The sequence below is a fragment of the Odocoileus virginianus genome, chromosome 21 (assembly GCF_023699985.2).
Source record: "Odocoileus virginianus isolate 20LAN1187 ecotype Illinois chromosome 21, Ovbor_1.2, whole genome shotgun sequence".
In the NCBI taxonomy this organism is placed as follows: Eukaryota; Metazoa; Chordata; class Mammalia; order Artiodactyla; family Cervidae; genus Odocoileus; species Odocoileus virginianus.
This window is the reverse complement of record NC_069694.1, coordinates 9,443,670-9,460,483: the sequence shown is the minus strand read 5'-3', so window position 1 is coordinate 9,460,483 and position 16,814 is coordinate 9,443,670. Positions and strand designations below refer to the sequence as shown.

Sequence of the window (16,814 nt, the reverse complement as noted above, 5' to 3'; positions counted from 1 at the left end):
GGTATTTTCCTCACCATAAACAATTGCTAAAATTTTCCTCCTTTTCATGCTTGCCTTATGGTTTTGATTGCTTCAATGTTTGAAAGGTTTAGTTCTACATTTATGTAAATCTCTCTATTCCAATGTGATTTTTTATTTGCGGGGGTGGATTTCTAAACTTAGAAATGTAGGGCCTCTGTAGAGGTTTAATAAATATTCTGTTCTTGTTTTTTTTCCAAGATCTTGTAAAGTATAATTTTAAAATTCAACTGCCTTGATCAAGTACAACTTGTAGTTCAGTGATGCCAGTCTCTCTTGGGTCTAACCACTTTATCTGCCTTAGCCTTTCTCCCAAGTTTCTTTATACTCTTCTTGCTCTGCCCAACCCCCTAAATGCCGGTACTTCTCAGAAATCTGCCCTGATCCTCTTCTCTTCTTCCTATGCATTTTACTGCCCCTGGACAGTCTCACCTACACCCATTACTTCAGTTCCTCCCAGCACAGCTTTGACTTCCACATCCCTACCTCCAGACCCAGTTGTCTGTGTCAGGACCCCAGACATCATCGTTAAGTGCCTTTCTCCTTCACAAGCTCGACCACCAGCTTCGGTGGACTCTGCCTCCCAGTTTAGCGCCTCTTCCGTTGCCCTCCTTCCCGTCCCCTTGCCATTCTTCCAGCCCTGGCTTTCATCTGGACAGCTGCAATGCCTCCTTACTTCCTGCCTCTGTTCTCGTCCCTTCCAGCAGCTCTGGGTGATGAGGGGTCAACATGCTGTCGCTTCCCTGTCCAAAGTTATCTATTTATCAGCAGATCAGTTAACAATCACAGAACAGGAACTATAATAAAGCCATGCAGGGGAGGTCCAGAGACAGGGGTACCTAGCAAGACTGAGATGGGGAAGTCAGACAGGTGAAAGAGTTGATGGTAACTGTGAATAAACAGTCAGAAAGAAAACACAGAAGGACTTCTTCCCGGGGAAGCTGTGGAGATGGATTCTAGTGTCTAACATGTATTGAGGGCCTGACTCAGTCAGGCATTTTATCTGTAATTACTCACTGGTCTTCATAACAACCATCTGAAGTAGGTATAGTTACTAACCTCATCTCATAGATGAGGAACCCCAGCAAAAGGATAGCAAAGACTATGCCTTTTGTCATATTTCTGGAGAACAGAAGAGCGAGGAACGCTCTTCCCCAGGTCCTTGTTCTTAGCCATTATGCAAAACTGTCTCTTTTCAAGTGAAGGGCTGTGGGGTGGGGAAGGAGACAAAGACAGTGTTAGAGGTCGAAGACTAACAAAGATATGACGTAAGGTATCCTGGCTAGGTAAGCCGTGAGTCCCAGTCAGGAATTCTGGGTAATGACCCTAGACTATTGAGTTAACTTTGGGATAGTAACTAATGTTTCAGTGTCTCAATTTCAGCATTGGAAAAATTGGGTTATTGGCACTGCCTCTTCTAGCTTCTCGCCAGTCAAAAATGTTATTCCTTAGAGTATTACTAACATTCTTAGCAGAACTACTAGCTAAGGGGATCAAGGGATAAGAGAAACTCATCCTCTTAACAAACATTTCTTCTGTTGCAAAATGGGAGGAGGAAGCTTGGTTTCCAGAGGCCTCGAACTCTGCAATTATTTGCAGATCTTATGCAGTGTCATTCAGGTATGGAGTCTGCTTTCCTTCTTTCTCCAGCTTTTAGACTCACTGGAGAACTTCTCAAAGCTTGTGAACCTCACTGTCAAATACTCTATCCGTCTTAAAAAGGAAGCAGCTTTGGGGAGTATAGTACAGGTTCCTAAAAACAGGAACAGGCATCTTTAAGAAACAATCTTTCTGATTGGCATTTCTGTCTGCCACCTTAGTTCATCCAGTGTAAGGCTTAGATCTGGACCTTACTGAAAATGAAAATGCTGCCCATGAATTATTCTAGAGGTGAAATATTGACATCAATTTAATTCAGTTTGCCTCCAAGGCATTAATCTGGTTTCATTTCATTGAAAGAAAATTTTGTTGAAGAACTTTGTGTCAGGGACAAAGTTAATCAAAAGGTATAAGGATTTTCTTTCCTTCTTCAGGAAGGTATCTTTTAACTAAACTGACACTTAGCCACCTACACTGTTTCTATAGTAATCTCTTATTAACCAGGGTCTTCTAAACCCAAAAAATAAGCCTAGGCTACCAGCCTAGGAAACATTCAAAATTCTCATCTTCTGTATGAAGCCATATTTTTTATTTCCTTGCCTTAGTAATTTAAAACTATTGCTCAGGGACCCAGTGCTTCTCCTTCTAAACATATTTGTTGAAAAGAACTTTGGTATATGCTATAGCTCAGAGTACAATATCAACATTTGAGAAGGAAATTATATATTTGGCAAATTCTCCTCCCATTTTGGGAATCCAGGTGTAGATCTATGGAATGTTATTATAAAGTATCCCTGGGTTCTATTAGACTTTTGTTTTCCATTGATTGCTATTATGTACAAGAGGCCAAAGCAATTAAAGGTGGTATCAATAATCTAAAAAGAAAATGTCATAGAACAATTAAAATGGCAGCTGGAAATTAGCTGCACTGTGCAATAGATCAATATGTGTTACAAAATCAAAATGAATATGAGCATTTGAACTTAAAAACATGGAAGAAATGGCAGCATAATTTTTCACTCTAGTGCCATTATATAACTTACTTCTTAAACTGTAAGGAAAAATACAATAGCAAGTGTTAGTGGAATTAGTCTGTCTTATACAAAGATTCAGGGACTTCCCTGGTGGTCCAGTGGTTAAAACTCTGAGCTCCCAATGCATAGGGCCTGGGTTCAGTCCCTGATCAAAGAACTACATCCCACATGCCAGTCAGTGTGTTAAACACACACACACAGGCAGATAACCAGCCTTTGGAAAGTTTATCATTACCTTATTCAAAATATTTTAATAAGTATATTCAGCCCCAATGCCCCAACCTACCTTAAGACCAAGAAGGAAAAAAGTATCTTTTCAAGATTTGATTGATTGGTGGTGGTTGCCTATGGAGCCAGGTTGAAAAAAATTGTGAGGCTAAACCAAGACTCACCTAGAAAGACTGCTGGGACCAATTGTGGTATCCACCATGGATATTTAGGGTTGGGAACGGGTGGTAGAAAACATTATAAATATTTGTCCATCTTAAATCTCAAGGCACGTTTGTGGAATGTGAGTGATACGTGTGAGCATTCTTACACATGAAGGCACGTTTGTGGAACGTGAGTGATACGTGTGAGCATTCTTACACATGAAGGCACGTTTGTGGAACCTGAGTGATACGTGTGAGCATTCTTACACATGTCTCTTAGGACACACATCAGTGAGCGACCACTAGGTTGTGTGTGTTAGTCCCTTAGTCATGTCCAGCTCTTTGCGATCCCATGGACTGTAGCCCACCAGGCTCCTCTGTCCATGGAATTCTCCAGGCAAGGATACTGGAGTGGGTTACCATTCCCATCTCCAGGAGATCTTCCCAACCCAGGGATCGAACCTGGGTCTCCTGCATTACAGCCAGATTCTTTCTTTTTTTTTTTTTTTTTCATTTATTTTTATTAGTTGGAGACTAATTACTTTACAATAGTGTAGTGTTTTTGCCATACATTGACATGAATCAGCCATGGATTTACATGTGTTCCCCATCCCGATCCCCCCGCCTGCCTCCCTCCCTGTCCCATCCCTCTGGGTCTTCCCAGTGCACCAGCCCTGAGCACTTGTCTCATGCATCCAACCTGGGCTGGTGATCTGTTTACCCTAGATAGTATACTTGTTTCAATGCTATTCTCTCAGAACATCCCACCCTCGCCTTCTCCCACAGAGTCCAAAAGTCTGCTCTGTACATCTGTGTCTCTTTTTCTGTTTTGCATATAGGGTTATCATTACCATCTTTTTAAATTCCATATATATGCATTAGTATACTGTATTAGTCTTTATCTTTCTTTATCTTTATACTTCACTCTGTATAATGGGCTCCATTTTCATCCGTCTCATTAGAACTGATTCAAATGAATTCTTTTTAATGGCTGAGTAATATTCCATGGTGTATATGTACCATGGTTTCCTTATCCATTCGTCTGTTGATGGGCATCTAGGTTGCTTCCATGTCCTGGCTACTATAAACAGTGCTGCGATGAACATTGGGGTGCACGTGTCTCTTTCAGATCTGGTTTCCTCGGTGTGTATGCCCAGGAGTGGATTCTTTCATCTGAGCCCCCAGAGAAGCCCCATAGCTAGGTTGTAGAGAATGCAAATATTCAACTTTACAAGATAATACCAAATTGCTTTCCAGAGTGACTTTACTAGTTCACACTTCTACTAGCAATGAGGACTCTCTGATATGGAGAAATTTCTGTAACTGTAAGTGCCAGAGACAGATTTGGATGTAGACATATCTTCAGAGAATTCTGTTTACATTGCATTAACTACCTAGGGATATAGCTCACAAGACTCAAGGAAAAGAAGCTTGCTCAAGAGGTTTGAGGTAAAAATAAAAATATGACAGAACTCCAAGTAAATTCTAGTGGCAATGGAACAATTTTGACCAAAATTGAGGTTCTGTCTGGAGCTTATCACATAAAGAATGAGAATTCTGGATTTGAGAGATAGTGTTGAGAATGGTAATCAGTTAGAGTTGAATGAGTCCAGCTTCAGAGAACAAATCTGGCACTTTGCACATGAATTACCAGTTTCTACCTTAAAGGTTAACTTTGAGTAACTTTTCTTAAAGGTTAACTTTAAGTAACCTTTAAAAGTAACTTTGCTTGCTTCAGTATTTTCTTGGTAGGCTGAAGTTAAAACAGTCCACAGAGGGAAAGGTAAAGCCCTATTCTAGGATATTCTTGATCCATGGATGGAAAGTTGTCTTCCATTTGGGGATATACAGTTTGGTTTTGTTACAATGATAAACCACATGTTTTAAAATGTATTAGGAATGGTTTTCAACTATATCCGCAGTAAGCAAGTAAGGTGAAAACATCTAAAAATGTTCTAACTTGACATATATTGATAACACAAAATGGGAAGATAATAGGTTAAATTAATTGCCTTTTATGCCCTATATTTATAAATACCAGCCTCTATGCATTTAAGCTGAATCAAGATTTTTAAATCTCTTGACACTGAAAGAAAAAAGTGAACTTTTTCCAAGCCACACAGAAAATACATTTTATAAGTTGCCTCTTCTGTGTTGCTTTGATTTTTTTCAATATTGTAACATATGATATAAAACTTAAAGAATCAGAAATAGTCCTAAGACATATTCGCTTCTCAAACACATCAGTTGATTCTCAAATTTAAAATGAGTCCTAGGTTTTGATATAAAATTGCCAAATTCTTTTTTAATCTCAACCCTAAATCAACTTTTTAAAATCTGTTATCTCACTGAATTTTTTTGGTTTCATTTTTTATCTTTGGTGAAATTAAACTTTACATTAGATTTGACTTTTATGAAACATCCAAATTCTAACTTCTTGCATAGTTTCTATTTTTATTCATTATAAACAAAAATATTATTCTTATTAGGGAGAATTATTTTTCCCTAAGACTATTAAGCACTCAATATTAATTTTTAGGTTTCAAAAATCACAAAATTTACTTAATAATTCCTCTTTAAAGGGTAATATCAGATCAAAGGCTACCAGTTAAACATCTGTTTCAAAAGAAGCATCAGTAATCTTGCTGACCTTTATGTACCATATTCCATTGATATTCAGCCAATAACATATTATTTGGTCCAAGGTGGTTTGTTTCGCTTTCAGTGGCATCATTTGGTTTCATCTCATTTTAACGCAGCGTCAACAACTTTTAAATCCCCATGACAGCTCCTTATAGCATTGGTGTGTGTGTGTGAGAATGTGTGTGTATGAATGGGCATGAGCCATCTTTTTCATATTCAAGCTACGGCTGAAGACAAGGTCATCATCCACAGGTCCAAGTAGCTAATTAGGCCCACAATGTGCAGGCAGGGATGCACGCGGGCTGTTGTAGCAGGTTCTTCATCCCTGCTGTGCAATGCCCGCTTCGCATTGTCAGTCCTTACAACTCTGTCTCTTCCTCTCAGGCTTCTTTGGGACAGATTCATCTGCCCCCACTCGTTAGAGCCAGCATTCAATTTGGTTTTGGTTTTCTAAATTGCATAGACAGGTTCTGTTAAAGTGCTTCAGTCAGTTATGGTGAAGCATTTTCCTCACACCCTCCTTCACCATGGAGCCAATTCATTAGCCACACAACATGGCTCCTTATCTGTTATGAAGTAACAAATAAAACAAAGTGAAGAAATCCCAAGCAAATTCAAAGTGTAGACATATTCAACAGTTTTGATTCCGATTCCAGTGGCGCTTCACTTCCAAGCCAATGACAAATGAGATAGGGCGGCTGTCTGGAATGTGGTCATTTATCACCCATTAGGTAAAACCTCTATCACAACCGCTATCACGAAAGCTTTCGGTAATTAGGAAAATGTGCAATTCTGTCCAGCCTCTCTTTCTAAACTTACTGGGAGCCCTGTGCTGTGATTCTGAGGCACAAGGCTTGCTTACGAATTATCAAAACAAACCACACTGAAATGTGTAATCGATTCTTTAAACTGGGCACAGAGCCCAGGAATGAAAATTCTCTGACCTGTTATAACTAATGTTACCACCATTACCTCTTCCTTCAATTATTCAGGCTTCTTCCAGGCCCAGACTGGATTCCTGCTGACAGTAATGTGGAACACACTCATTAATCATTTTCTTGTCATTGTCTTCTGGCAGGGGGAAGGGAGTGATGCTCGCTACCAAAAATAGAATGCCTTTTCTCTCTGATAAATAGGAGAAAACTGTAATGAATATGTTGTCCTGTCATGGGCAATTCCATCTTTAATTGTCTTGAGAAGAAGCATATCATATTGGTGCTATGCATCTATGTATCATAGGCATACAGTACTAAAGACATAAATAGATAGTGAGTTAAAATGAGTGCTTTTAAAAATGACTATGTGAACATAAACTTTAGCTATACTAATAATTTCTGAGTCACAGAACATTGAATTTTTTAAGCAATAAATGTTTGATGCATAAAGGCTGACATTTAAGTTTTCATTATGTACATGAAAAAAACCCATTTGTGTGTGTGTGTGTGTTTGTGCATACAAGAACATTTTTATCTCCCTATATTTGTTTACATTTGTTTGTAAAACCCATCATGCTGGAACACAACTTTCAAAGATTTCCAGAAGGTTGTCATTACACACAAACCCAACATAATAATAGCATCATAAAGTCTATCATTTTGAAGAGAAGGAATCACTGCTAAAACCCATCTAGTCACATGTCTTCATTTTATAAGTGAGGAAGTTGAAGCTCAGATAATTTTTATTCAAGAGACTACAAATCCTTACTGACACAGGCTCCCAGCATGGATTGTTTTTCCTAATCCTGTGTGTCCATGTGCCCACTCTGGCTTAATGTGAAGTCTCAAGCAAGGAGGCAAGACACTCAGTGCTCCCGGATCATCTGTTCAAACCCTGATATACGCTAGTTTGGGTTTAGTGAGAGAGCATCAGCCCATTTCTCAGTTGAGAAAACAGAGCTAGAAAAGTTAAGTTGAGCTAGTTAGTTAGAGGCAGACTAGTCAGTCAGAGTTAGGCAGAGTAGGGGTTGGTATCCAGGCTGCCTGGCATCTTAACAACAAGAAGTGAACAGGATTACTATGCTCAGATGCCTGATAGTCAGCTCCATTTCTCTTCTTTTATTCAGAAAAAAATATATGTATGGAGAAGGAAATGGCAACCCAGCCACCATTCTTGTTTAGAGAATCCCATGGACAGAGGAGCCTGGCAGGCTACAGTCCATGGAGTCGCAAAGAGTAAGACACGACTTGGCAGCTGAACAACAGCAATGATACACACACACACACACACACACACACACACACACAGACAGACATATATATATGGGCTTCCCTGATAGCTCAGTTGGTAAAGAATCCGCCTGCAATGCAGGACACATCGGTTCAATTCCTGGGTCAGGAAGATCCACTGGAGAAGGGATTGGCTACCCACTCTAGGATTCTTGCCTGGAAAATTCCATGGACTATACAGGGTCCATGTGTGTGTGTGTGTGTGTGTGTGTGTGTTCTTTTTTGGTGTAACTGTAAAAATGGCTATGTTTGTCTTTATACAGGTGTAAGTTAAGGACTGAAACTTATGTGACTCATGTGTTTGAAAACATCACTTGGATTATTCTGCCAGTGAGTCTTCCTGGCAGTCTCTGGGAGTCATTCTAGGGCTGCATGCTTAGAAAGATGGTTCTTGAAACACTCCAATTAACTTTTAGTTTCATCTATCACCACCTCTCACTTCTATAAAATGACATACCAAAAGCAATCACTTACGGTTTTCAACATACTGGCCTGTGGATGAAAAGTGTTAGCTAATCAATTTAGTTGATATGGACATAAAGAGAATAGCTTGAGGGAGGTCAGCCACCACCCACTGTGTCATAGAGTCAAGTGGGAAAAAAAGAGACAATCACCCATTATTTAAAACTCACCATCTGTTTTGCAAGTTGTTTTCTTCACCCTTCCTTTCATATTTCATCTTTTATGACTTTTCTTTTCTCTATACAGTATTACCTTTCACAAAACAGAGAAACCAAAATCTATTTGTTCAGTAAATTAGCTTGTTACATTGTCCTGATAAATAATTTCCCATTGATGAAATGAACCACAGGTTGACAAGCACGGGGATATAGGATACATGGATCTGGGTCTGTGTCCTAATTCTGCTCCAAATAAGAAAAAGCTGGGTCCCCTTGGGTAAGTCACTTAACCTCTCTGAGCCTATTTCTTCACTTGTAAAATTGATAATCATCAACCGGAGTAATTTCAAGACACAAAGAAGAAGAAACTATATGTGACAGTGCTTAGTAAATTAAGTTCTACATAAATGTTATTTTTTAACGCTATCAGATTTTAATTAGTTTCTAATCTTGTTTCATATGACAAAGTAAAATTAATGACTATTCTACAGATATGGGCTTCCCAAGTGGCTCACTGGTAAAGAATCTGCCTGCCAATGCAGGAGAAGTGGGTTCAATCGCTGGGTTGGGAAGATCTTCTCGAGTACTAAGTGGCAAGCCACTCCAGTATTCTTGCCTGGAAAACTCCACGGACATAGGAGCCTGGTGGGCTACAGCCTATAGGGTCACAGAGTTAGACACAAGTGAGCATAGAGGCACACATTGGTATAGATTGCACTATAATATTTATATGTTCCAACTTTTGCCAACAGTAACTTGAAAATTTACTTTAGCATTTGATACCTAAACCAAATGTTAATGAAATAAATCACTGTAGCATGTAACTCAATTCACATCTTGGCTGATTGGTTTGACATAGAGTCAGTGATAGTCTGGAAAGAATATCTGCTTGCAGAATACCTGCTTGGGCCTGGAAAAGGCCCAAGTGTAAATTGCATTTATAAAGTTTATCTGCCATCAAAACCTATCTAAATTTCAACTAAAATTTATAGCACTCTTGGTTCCACCCTCTCATCAGAGCTTCAGGCCACATTGGGTATTCTTATCTTTGTGTGTCTTATCTGATTGACTGGAGCAGAAAGAGAAATTATGTTCTACTTCCTGCTGTCCTGTGTTTCTGAGCTAAAAGTGTCTGGCCCCAGGTTGTCACCATAAGTGAGCCCAGACATTTCTCAAAATCATTCAAGTGCCTTTATTGTGGAGAGGTTTCCACAAGAGTTTTTCCAGAGCTCATCTTCAGAAAGTTTACAATCTTCTGATAAAAGAAAAAAAAACACAAACTACTTTGGAAGAGCAGCATATCAACCAAAGTAAATGGCAGCGCACACACTTCTAAAGTCACAAGAGGTTTAGAGTCAAATGTCACTGAAATGCAGGTCACAAATTCAGAAGTAATAGCACTATTTTAAAAGGTGGGTTAAGGGAGGTGGTGAAAGTGAAGATAAGCTTGTGAAGAAAAAAAAAAACAATATTGTTCACATCAAATGAAGTTCCCAAATTGTTTCTTATAACATTCAAGGATCCTCTTTGCCCTGACAATGAAGCTCAAACCTCTACTCAAAGCATAATTCACTGGACAAGTAGTTATGGAATAGTGCCCTGGGCCAGGTAGTGGGGAGACCATACCAAACGCAGAGTTTCTGGGACTGCTCTTTTACAGCTCACCCACATCTTGCTCTAGAGAGGAACTCCATACACCTATAAAGTTCCCCAACAATCTTCTTGTTTTTCTGCTTACTTGCCTTTGCTCTTCAAAGAATGACCTTCTGTTTCCTTTGAAATCCTTCTCATCTTTCAAGGCTTAGCTCAAAGGCACTGCCTTCATAAACTTTGACTAATAAACCTTTTGGGGTCAATTTCCAAAGCCCTTGACTGTACCTCTGTAGTTACTGCTACAACAACATATGATAGACTGGGTGGCTTATAATCAACAAAAATTTATTTCTCACAGTTCCAGAGGCTGAGAAGTTCAAGATCAAAGCGCCAACAGATTCAATGTCTGGTGAAAGTCCACTTCTTGGTTCAAAGGTGGCCATCTTCTTACTGTGTCCACAGATCGCAGAAGGGGCAATAGAGCTCTCTGGAGCCTTTTTTATGATGTCACTAATCCCATTCTCGAGGGTTCTACCCTCGTAACCGAACACATCCTTGAGGCCCCACTCCTAATGCCATTGCACTGGGGGTTAGGTTTCAACATCTGAACTTGAAGGAAACAGAAATATTCAATCTGTAGCAACCCCTATTATTAATAATTGTAATTGATTGATTAATTAATATTTAGTTAATAAAAATTCATTCATTGGGTAGCATGTCATAAATGGAAGGAAAGTATATGCTGGTAACACGGTTCATTAGAGGATTCAATAAAAGCTGTTCCCACACACATCAGGATTATCTCTGTTCCTCCCCTGATCTTCCCAAGGAGATGATATCACATGTTTGATCCTAGTGGCAGTTGAGTCAGTAAGGCCAGCCCCCAAGCACTGCTGACAATTTTGAAGTAGACGAATAACAAATATGAAGACAAAATAATGAGATTGCGGTTCTGTTCACAACCTAGTTGTGAAGTTCAGTTCAGTTCAGTTCAGTTCAGTCACTCAGTCATGTCCGACTCTTTGCAACCCCATGAATCGCAGCATGCCAGGCCTCCCTGTCCATCACCAACTCCTGGAGTCCACCCAAACCCATGTCCATTGAGTCAGTGATGCCATCCAACCATCTCATCCTCTGTCGTCCCCTTCTCCTCCTGCCTTCTATCTTTCCCAGCATCAAGGTCTTTTCAAATGAGTCAGGTCTTCACATCAGGTGGCCAAAGTCTTGGAGTTTCAGCTTCAGCATCAGTCCTTCCAATGAACACCCAGGACTGATCTCATTTAGGATGGACTGGTTGGATCTCCTTGCAGTCCAAGGGACTCTCAAGGGTCTTCTCCAACACCACAGTTCAAAAGCATCAATTCTTCTGCACTCAGCTTTCTTTATAGTTCAACTCTCACATCCATACATGACCACTGGAAAAACCATAGCCTTGACTAGATGGACCTTTGTTGGCAAAGTAATGTCTCTGCTTTTTAATATGCTGTCTAGGTTGGTCATAACTTTCCTCCCAAGGAATAAGTGTCGTTTAATTTTATGGCTGCAATCACCATCTGCAGTGATTTTGGAGCCCAGAAAAATAAAGTCAGCCACTGTTTCCACTGTTTCCCCATCTAGTTGTGAAGTCAGATATGTAAAAGAAACAGCTCTCATTGATAAATGGACATCAATTCCTAAAAGACTTTGCATGTGGCAATTTTAGTACAACCATACTACTTCTTAAAAAGGGCACCATGAGGAAGGCTTTGGTCAGTGGTGATGGGGAGGTAAATGTGTTTCCTTTTTCCCTTTTGTGGCCTGAGGGAAATCATGTCCTTAAGCCCTAGCTAATCATCAGAGTGAACTTGGACCCCAAGGAGAGAACAACCCATTAAAAGGATGTAACAGTCATTTGAGATTCAGATTTATCACACCTTTTCAATTTTCTCTTGGGAGAAATCTATTTAGAAATAATGAATAATTAAAATTAATATTAAAAATATATTTTAAATGCCTATTGAAAGTCTCAATTTTTTATTTCCTTGTAATTTATAATGAGTGCTGGGAATTGGGAGCCCATAGCAAATTCCAAGCTCTTATTTTTCACAAAATTTCTTCACAAGGGATAGTTGGTAGGGTTTTCTTTACTCTTTTTTTAGTGTAACTCTCCAACTGTAGTGGGAAAAGCGCCTACAAATATTGCTAATGGGTGAGAAACTGCACATTCTCTGGTAACTGGTGAGAAGCCAAGTACTGAGTGAACACTACTATTTCCAAAATGATTTATGTGAAAGAGCCCAAAACTATGGTTAACAGTCCTTCACTTTGCCCTATTTGATAAGAAATTGCTTTTAGTAACAGGCAGGTTGTCTGCCCAGTTTTTCACCTACTGATGAACTTCACTTTGCCTCTTATTACGGTTAATGCATTAGGCATGCTAAGCAGCTCTCTTCTGTAATAGGAAGTAGGAAATTCTGCAGGATCTGCAGGCAACCTGTGATGGGAGAGAGTCTTTTGAGACCATAACCTATGACTTTGATGAGGAGTCTCTCTCTGACTTCTTCAACCCCACAATTATATTCCATTAGAAAATGGAGGGATCAACCATGATTCTTAAGCAGTTAGCCAAAGAACCAACTGATTTAAGCTGGAAAGGAATGTATTAAGGACTCTAGATAGCTTTTGACATTGCTTGGAGGATGGAGGACCAGACTTGGAGGCTTTGTGGCCACATGTAACATCCACTTTACTCAGGAGCATGGTCCCAAGAGAGACCAGTACATTTGGCGACACAGATATGAGCCGTGGATACACCTTCAGTCTCCCCTCTGCTTGCTCTGGGAGCCCTGTGTCTCTGGGGCTGCCTCTGTCACAGTGGGTTCTTCTTGGTGCTTGCTTCTGCTCATCACTACCTTCCGGGTCTATGACTTGTAAGTAAATGTCTGGTTGACAGCACCTAGATTCCCTGCTTAGGGAATTCAAAGGTGCCAGACTGCCAAGAAGAATGACAGAAGTCCAGTCTTCCTTGGTTTCTCAGCAGAGCTGGAGCATCAGCCAACATTCTAGGTCAGGGAGAAACAAGAAGGTCAGGAGGGTATGGTGTGTTTCTGTTCAACTCCTCCATTCCCACGGAACCCTTACCACTTGTTCTTGACTTATTAACTGAGTGTCCTTGAGCCAATTACTCAATATTTCTAGTCCAAGCCATCCATCCGCCTGACTGGAGGCCCTCCAATTGCGCTCACACCCTCCAACAGCTCATTTCCATGCCTAGTTGAGCTTTAACAACACAAGACTGATGATGATATGTCTATGCTTAAGACATTCCAAAAACTGCCTAGACACGCCGTATGACAGCCTGCAAGACCCTACAGGAAGTGGTCTCTGCCTAGACTCCCTTCAAGGCATCTCAGACCATCCTTCCCTTCATTATCTGTTCCTCAGCCCCACTGATTCTCTAATACAGGCAAGTTTGACTCGGAGCCTTTGTCCTGTGGTTTCCCATACAGGTAATGTTCTAACTCCAAATCACCACCTGGGTGAACCCTTCTCATCATTCAGGTCTCAGCTCAAATGCCACTTCCTCAGAGAGATTTTCCTGACCCCCCTATTTAAATTGGACACCTCTCCCAACTTCTTATACCATACTGTCTTTTTAAAACCATAGTTATTATCAATACCTAGATTATCTTATTTATCTATTTATCAAACTATCTATTTTCTGTTTGCACTACTGAGAAATGAGGTTTATCTTGGTATCTCCAGTGTTTAGAACTGTGCCAAATTCCTGAGCTTCTGGCTCAATTCCTTCCACACTCTTCTCATTCCAGACTTCCCTCTGCCCCACTTCCTTGCACCCTAACTGAGTTCCTGTCATGTGTTTGAGCAGATGGGACCTCCCACTTCCCGTGAAGCAGATGGTGTTGTTCGTGGCTAGTGTATCAGGGTATCAGTAGTCTGGTTATTGAGCACATGACCAGTCTATAGGCTGTGAAGCTGGGAAAAAATTGAGTGGGAGAATGAAGAAGAAAGACTGGCAATGTCAGGCAGGCCGGAAGTCATGTGGGCAAAGATGTGACAAAGGTGGCTATGGATACAGGGTTGATAACAAGAGTCAAGAGTTGGTTGACTTGCTGTCTAGCAAGGGCCTGACCTCAGCAGTCATGTCTTCCTAGATGAGCACAGCAGAAAAGAGTAAACAGGACCAGGCATATAAACTATGTGTCTCATCAAAGATCTATTTCTTAGAGACACAAAGACAGCAGGATTAGCTACAACATCCATATGCTTGGTAAAACTTCTTGTTATTAATAATACCAAGTCCCAAAAGTCAGGGTAATCCAAATGGAAAACGGGCCTATTTGGGCTTGGATTATCCCAGTGACATCTGGACTATATGAACTTGCTTAGCTTCAAAAGAGAGATGGCATCTTTTACCTTCAAGTAAAGTTCTATTTTAATTATCTCCTTTTACTACTTAGCTGAAGTGACTCCACCTTAAGTAAACCAGCAAACAAGCACATCCTCAAACAGAAGTGTGTCCTCAGACAGGCATCCACTGAGATCCCTACATCTTAGACCCTGAATGTTGTGATGAGCAGATGAGTTGGGTAATAGTTTTAAGTCTCAACTACTTTCTCTTAATTATTTGAAATATCTAGATAATTACTTGCATTTCATTCTGCTAATGGAGAATTAGACATGATGTTATAAAATGTGGTTTGTGGTTTGCAGTTGTGTTACCCTAACCCCATAAAGAAGTCCAAATCTCCTACTCTCTAATCGAAAAACTTACCAGGGCCCAGGAGTATCGAATGCCAAGTGATGAGTGAGTGGGCAGGGAAGAGTTCAACCTCTTAGTTCTTCCACTCTGCCCTTGGTTCTCCTGACTGAAGGTTTACATCCTTGTCCCTCCAAACCATCTTTCCTCTCCCGTTGATTGTTAGATAAGTTTCTGCTTTCTCTTTCCTCCCCCCAGGGCCAGTAATGTCTAGTCCTTCCCTGCCTGGGGAGAAAAGAACCTTCCAGCTAGCTTCTCACCTGTCACTTAGGTGGATGACTTGTTTGAATCATTGTTTCTACTTTGATGTGAGGTGGTAGAAGGAGAAAATCCCTCCTGGATCAAGAGCAAGAAGGGGAAATAAAAGCCAAAAACAACCACATTATTGTTTGGAGATACAGCATTGACAAGGTTGCCAACAATGGAAACCACATGAGGTATTTAGATAAACAAAGGTCACTTCATTATAGGAGGAAAGGTTTCTTTCCTCTTTCTATAGCAGGGAAAGGCTGGGATGCTGGCAGACCTCAAAAGTAACCATGATGTAGAGATTCATGCTCTCTCTGAACCCATTTTCTCCATCTTGCCTCTTGTCTCTGTTGGACATCTTTCCCTCTCTCACCCTCTCACTCTTCTCTCTTGCTTTCTAGCTCTTTCTCTCCTTCTGGTGCTTACTGTAGTCCTCAGCCTACTCTGACTGTGTCTTAGCCAGCTTCCACTGCTTCTCTGGTGCATGTAGAAGAATCATGGCATGGATGCTTCTTGGATTTACCTGTTACAGGTCGAGCCACCAAATCCCCAGGGAAAGGACTTTGACAAGCCTACTGAGTTAATGTTACATGAACATGGCAGCCAGAGACAGCACTTCATCCATGTGAAAGAGTCACAGAAGGGAAGACCAAGGGACTAAAGTTGAGTGGCACATACAACAGATATCTACCATGGAATTTACTCATGATGCATGGCACATGGTCTTCCTAATGTGTGAGTGTCCTACAAAGAGGAGCAGCAGACCCTTGGAAACAGATCTTTCTGAAATCCGTATCAGCCATACTTAACTAAAGATGGGATCCTGCTTTTATCATTTCAATTGTGAGAAATCTATTGGTGCTCTGTGTGACTGCCCACAAGATTAATGCTTTATTTTACATTTTTAACAGATGGAGAGCTTTCTTCATGTACTATAATTCTTATGTCTAGAGCCAGATGGAGTAAGGGAATTAGAAAATAACGATGCATAAAGTAAATATCAATTGCTGCTCCTTCTTTTTCTTAGTACTAAATTTTAATGTCATTTTTCCTCTCTGTCTTTCCTCAAGGTTTTCCTTCAGTCTTCCTCTTCAAGTATCTTTAGTGACATGTATGCACTTCACAGTACAAAAAAGGTTAACTGGTGCTCAATAAATTTTTGCTGAAATAAACTGTGTTTGTCTAATAGGTGCAAAGTATCACATGGCTGATTTTGCCATTTCTCCATTGGTGGAACAAGCAAATAGGGAAAAGAAAGGTGTTAAAGTATTTATCAATTCACATTAGAAGTCCTTCATGGATATTTCTGCAGTGTTATGATTATCTTTGCAACTCTAAGCTGTGAATGTATTTTCTTTTTTTCAGAATTAACAGTAGTGTGGTTCCCTTAGGGAAATACTAAAAATATTCTGTTCCACATATGGCTTTCTCAGTGTTAATGCAGGTCTGTGTGCCTTTGCTGGATGCAGCCACTTGTCTTTTATTTTGAATATATTCCAAGACTGTTTGAAATTATGTGGGCAGCTCATTCTAAAAGCATTTATTAAGAACTTCCTCCACGCTAAGTGTTGTGTAATTCCAAATAAAAACCTCAAATAAAGATAAGAAAATGGTTTTCTTCTCACCCCTTGTTGACATTTTGCATCTTTCCAAAAACCCAACTCTTAAGGTAGGCTGTATAAATTCTAATTTATAACCTCTTC

At 40.1% G+C, this 16,814-nt stretch overlaps 1 long non-coding RNA gene across 1 annotated transcript in view; it reads right to left on the bottom strand.

Moving 5' to 3' along the window:
• Positions 1–14,241, bottom strand: part of LOC110134001 (uncharacterized) — a 57,648-nt gene extending 43,407 nt beyond the window's left edge. The window contains exons 1-3 of the long non-coding RNA XR_002312931.2: positions 10,460–14,241; positions 8,523–8,604; positions 6,638–6,790 (exon numbers count right to left, since the gene is read on the bottom strand). This is a non-coding gene — a long non-coding RNA (uncharacterized lncRNA). The remainder of the gene's footprint in view (positions 1–6,637; positions 6,791–8,522; positions 8,605–10,459) is intronic.
• Positions 14,242–16,814: the final 2,573 nt, after the last annotated feature.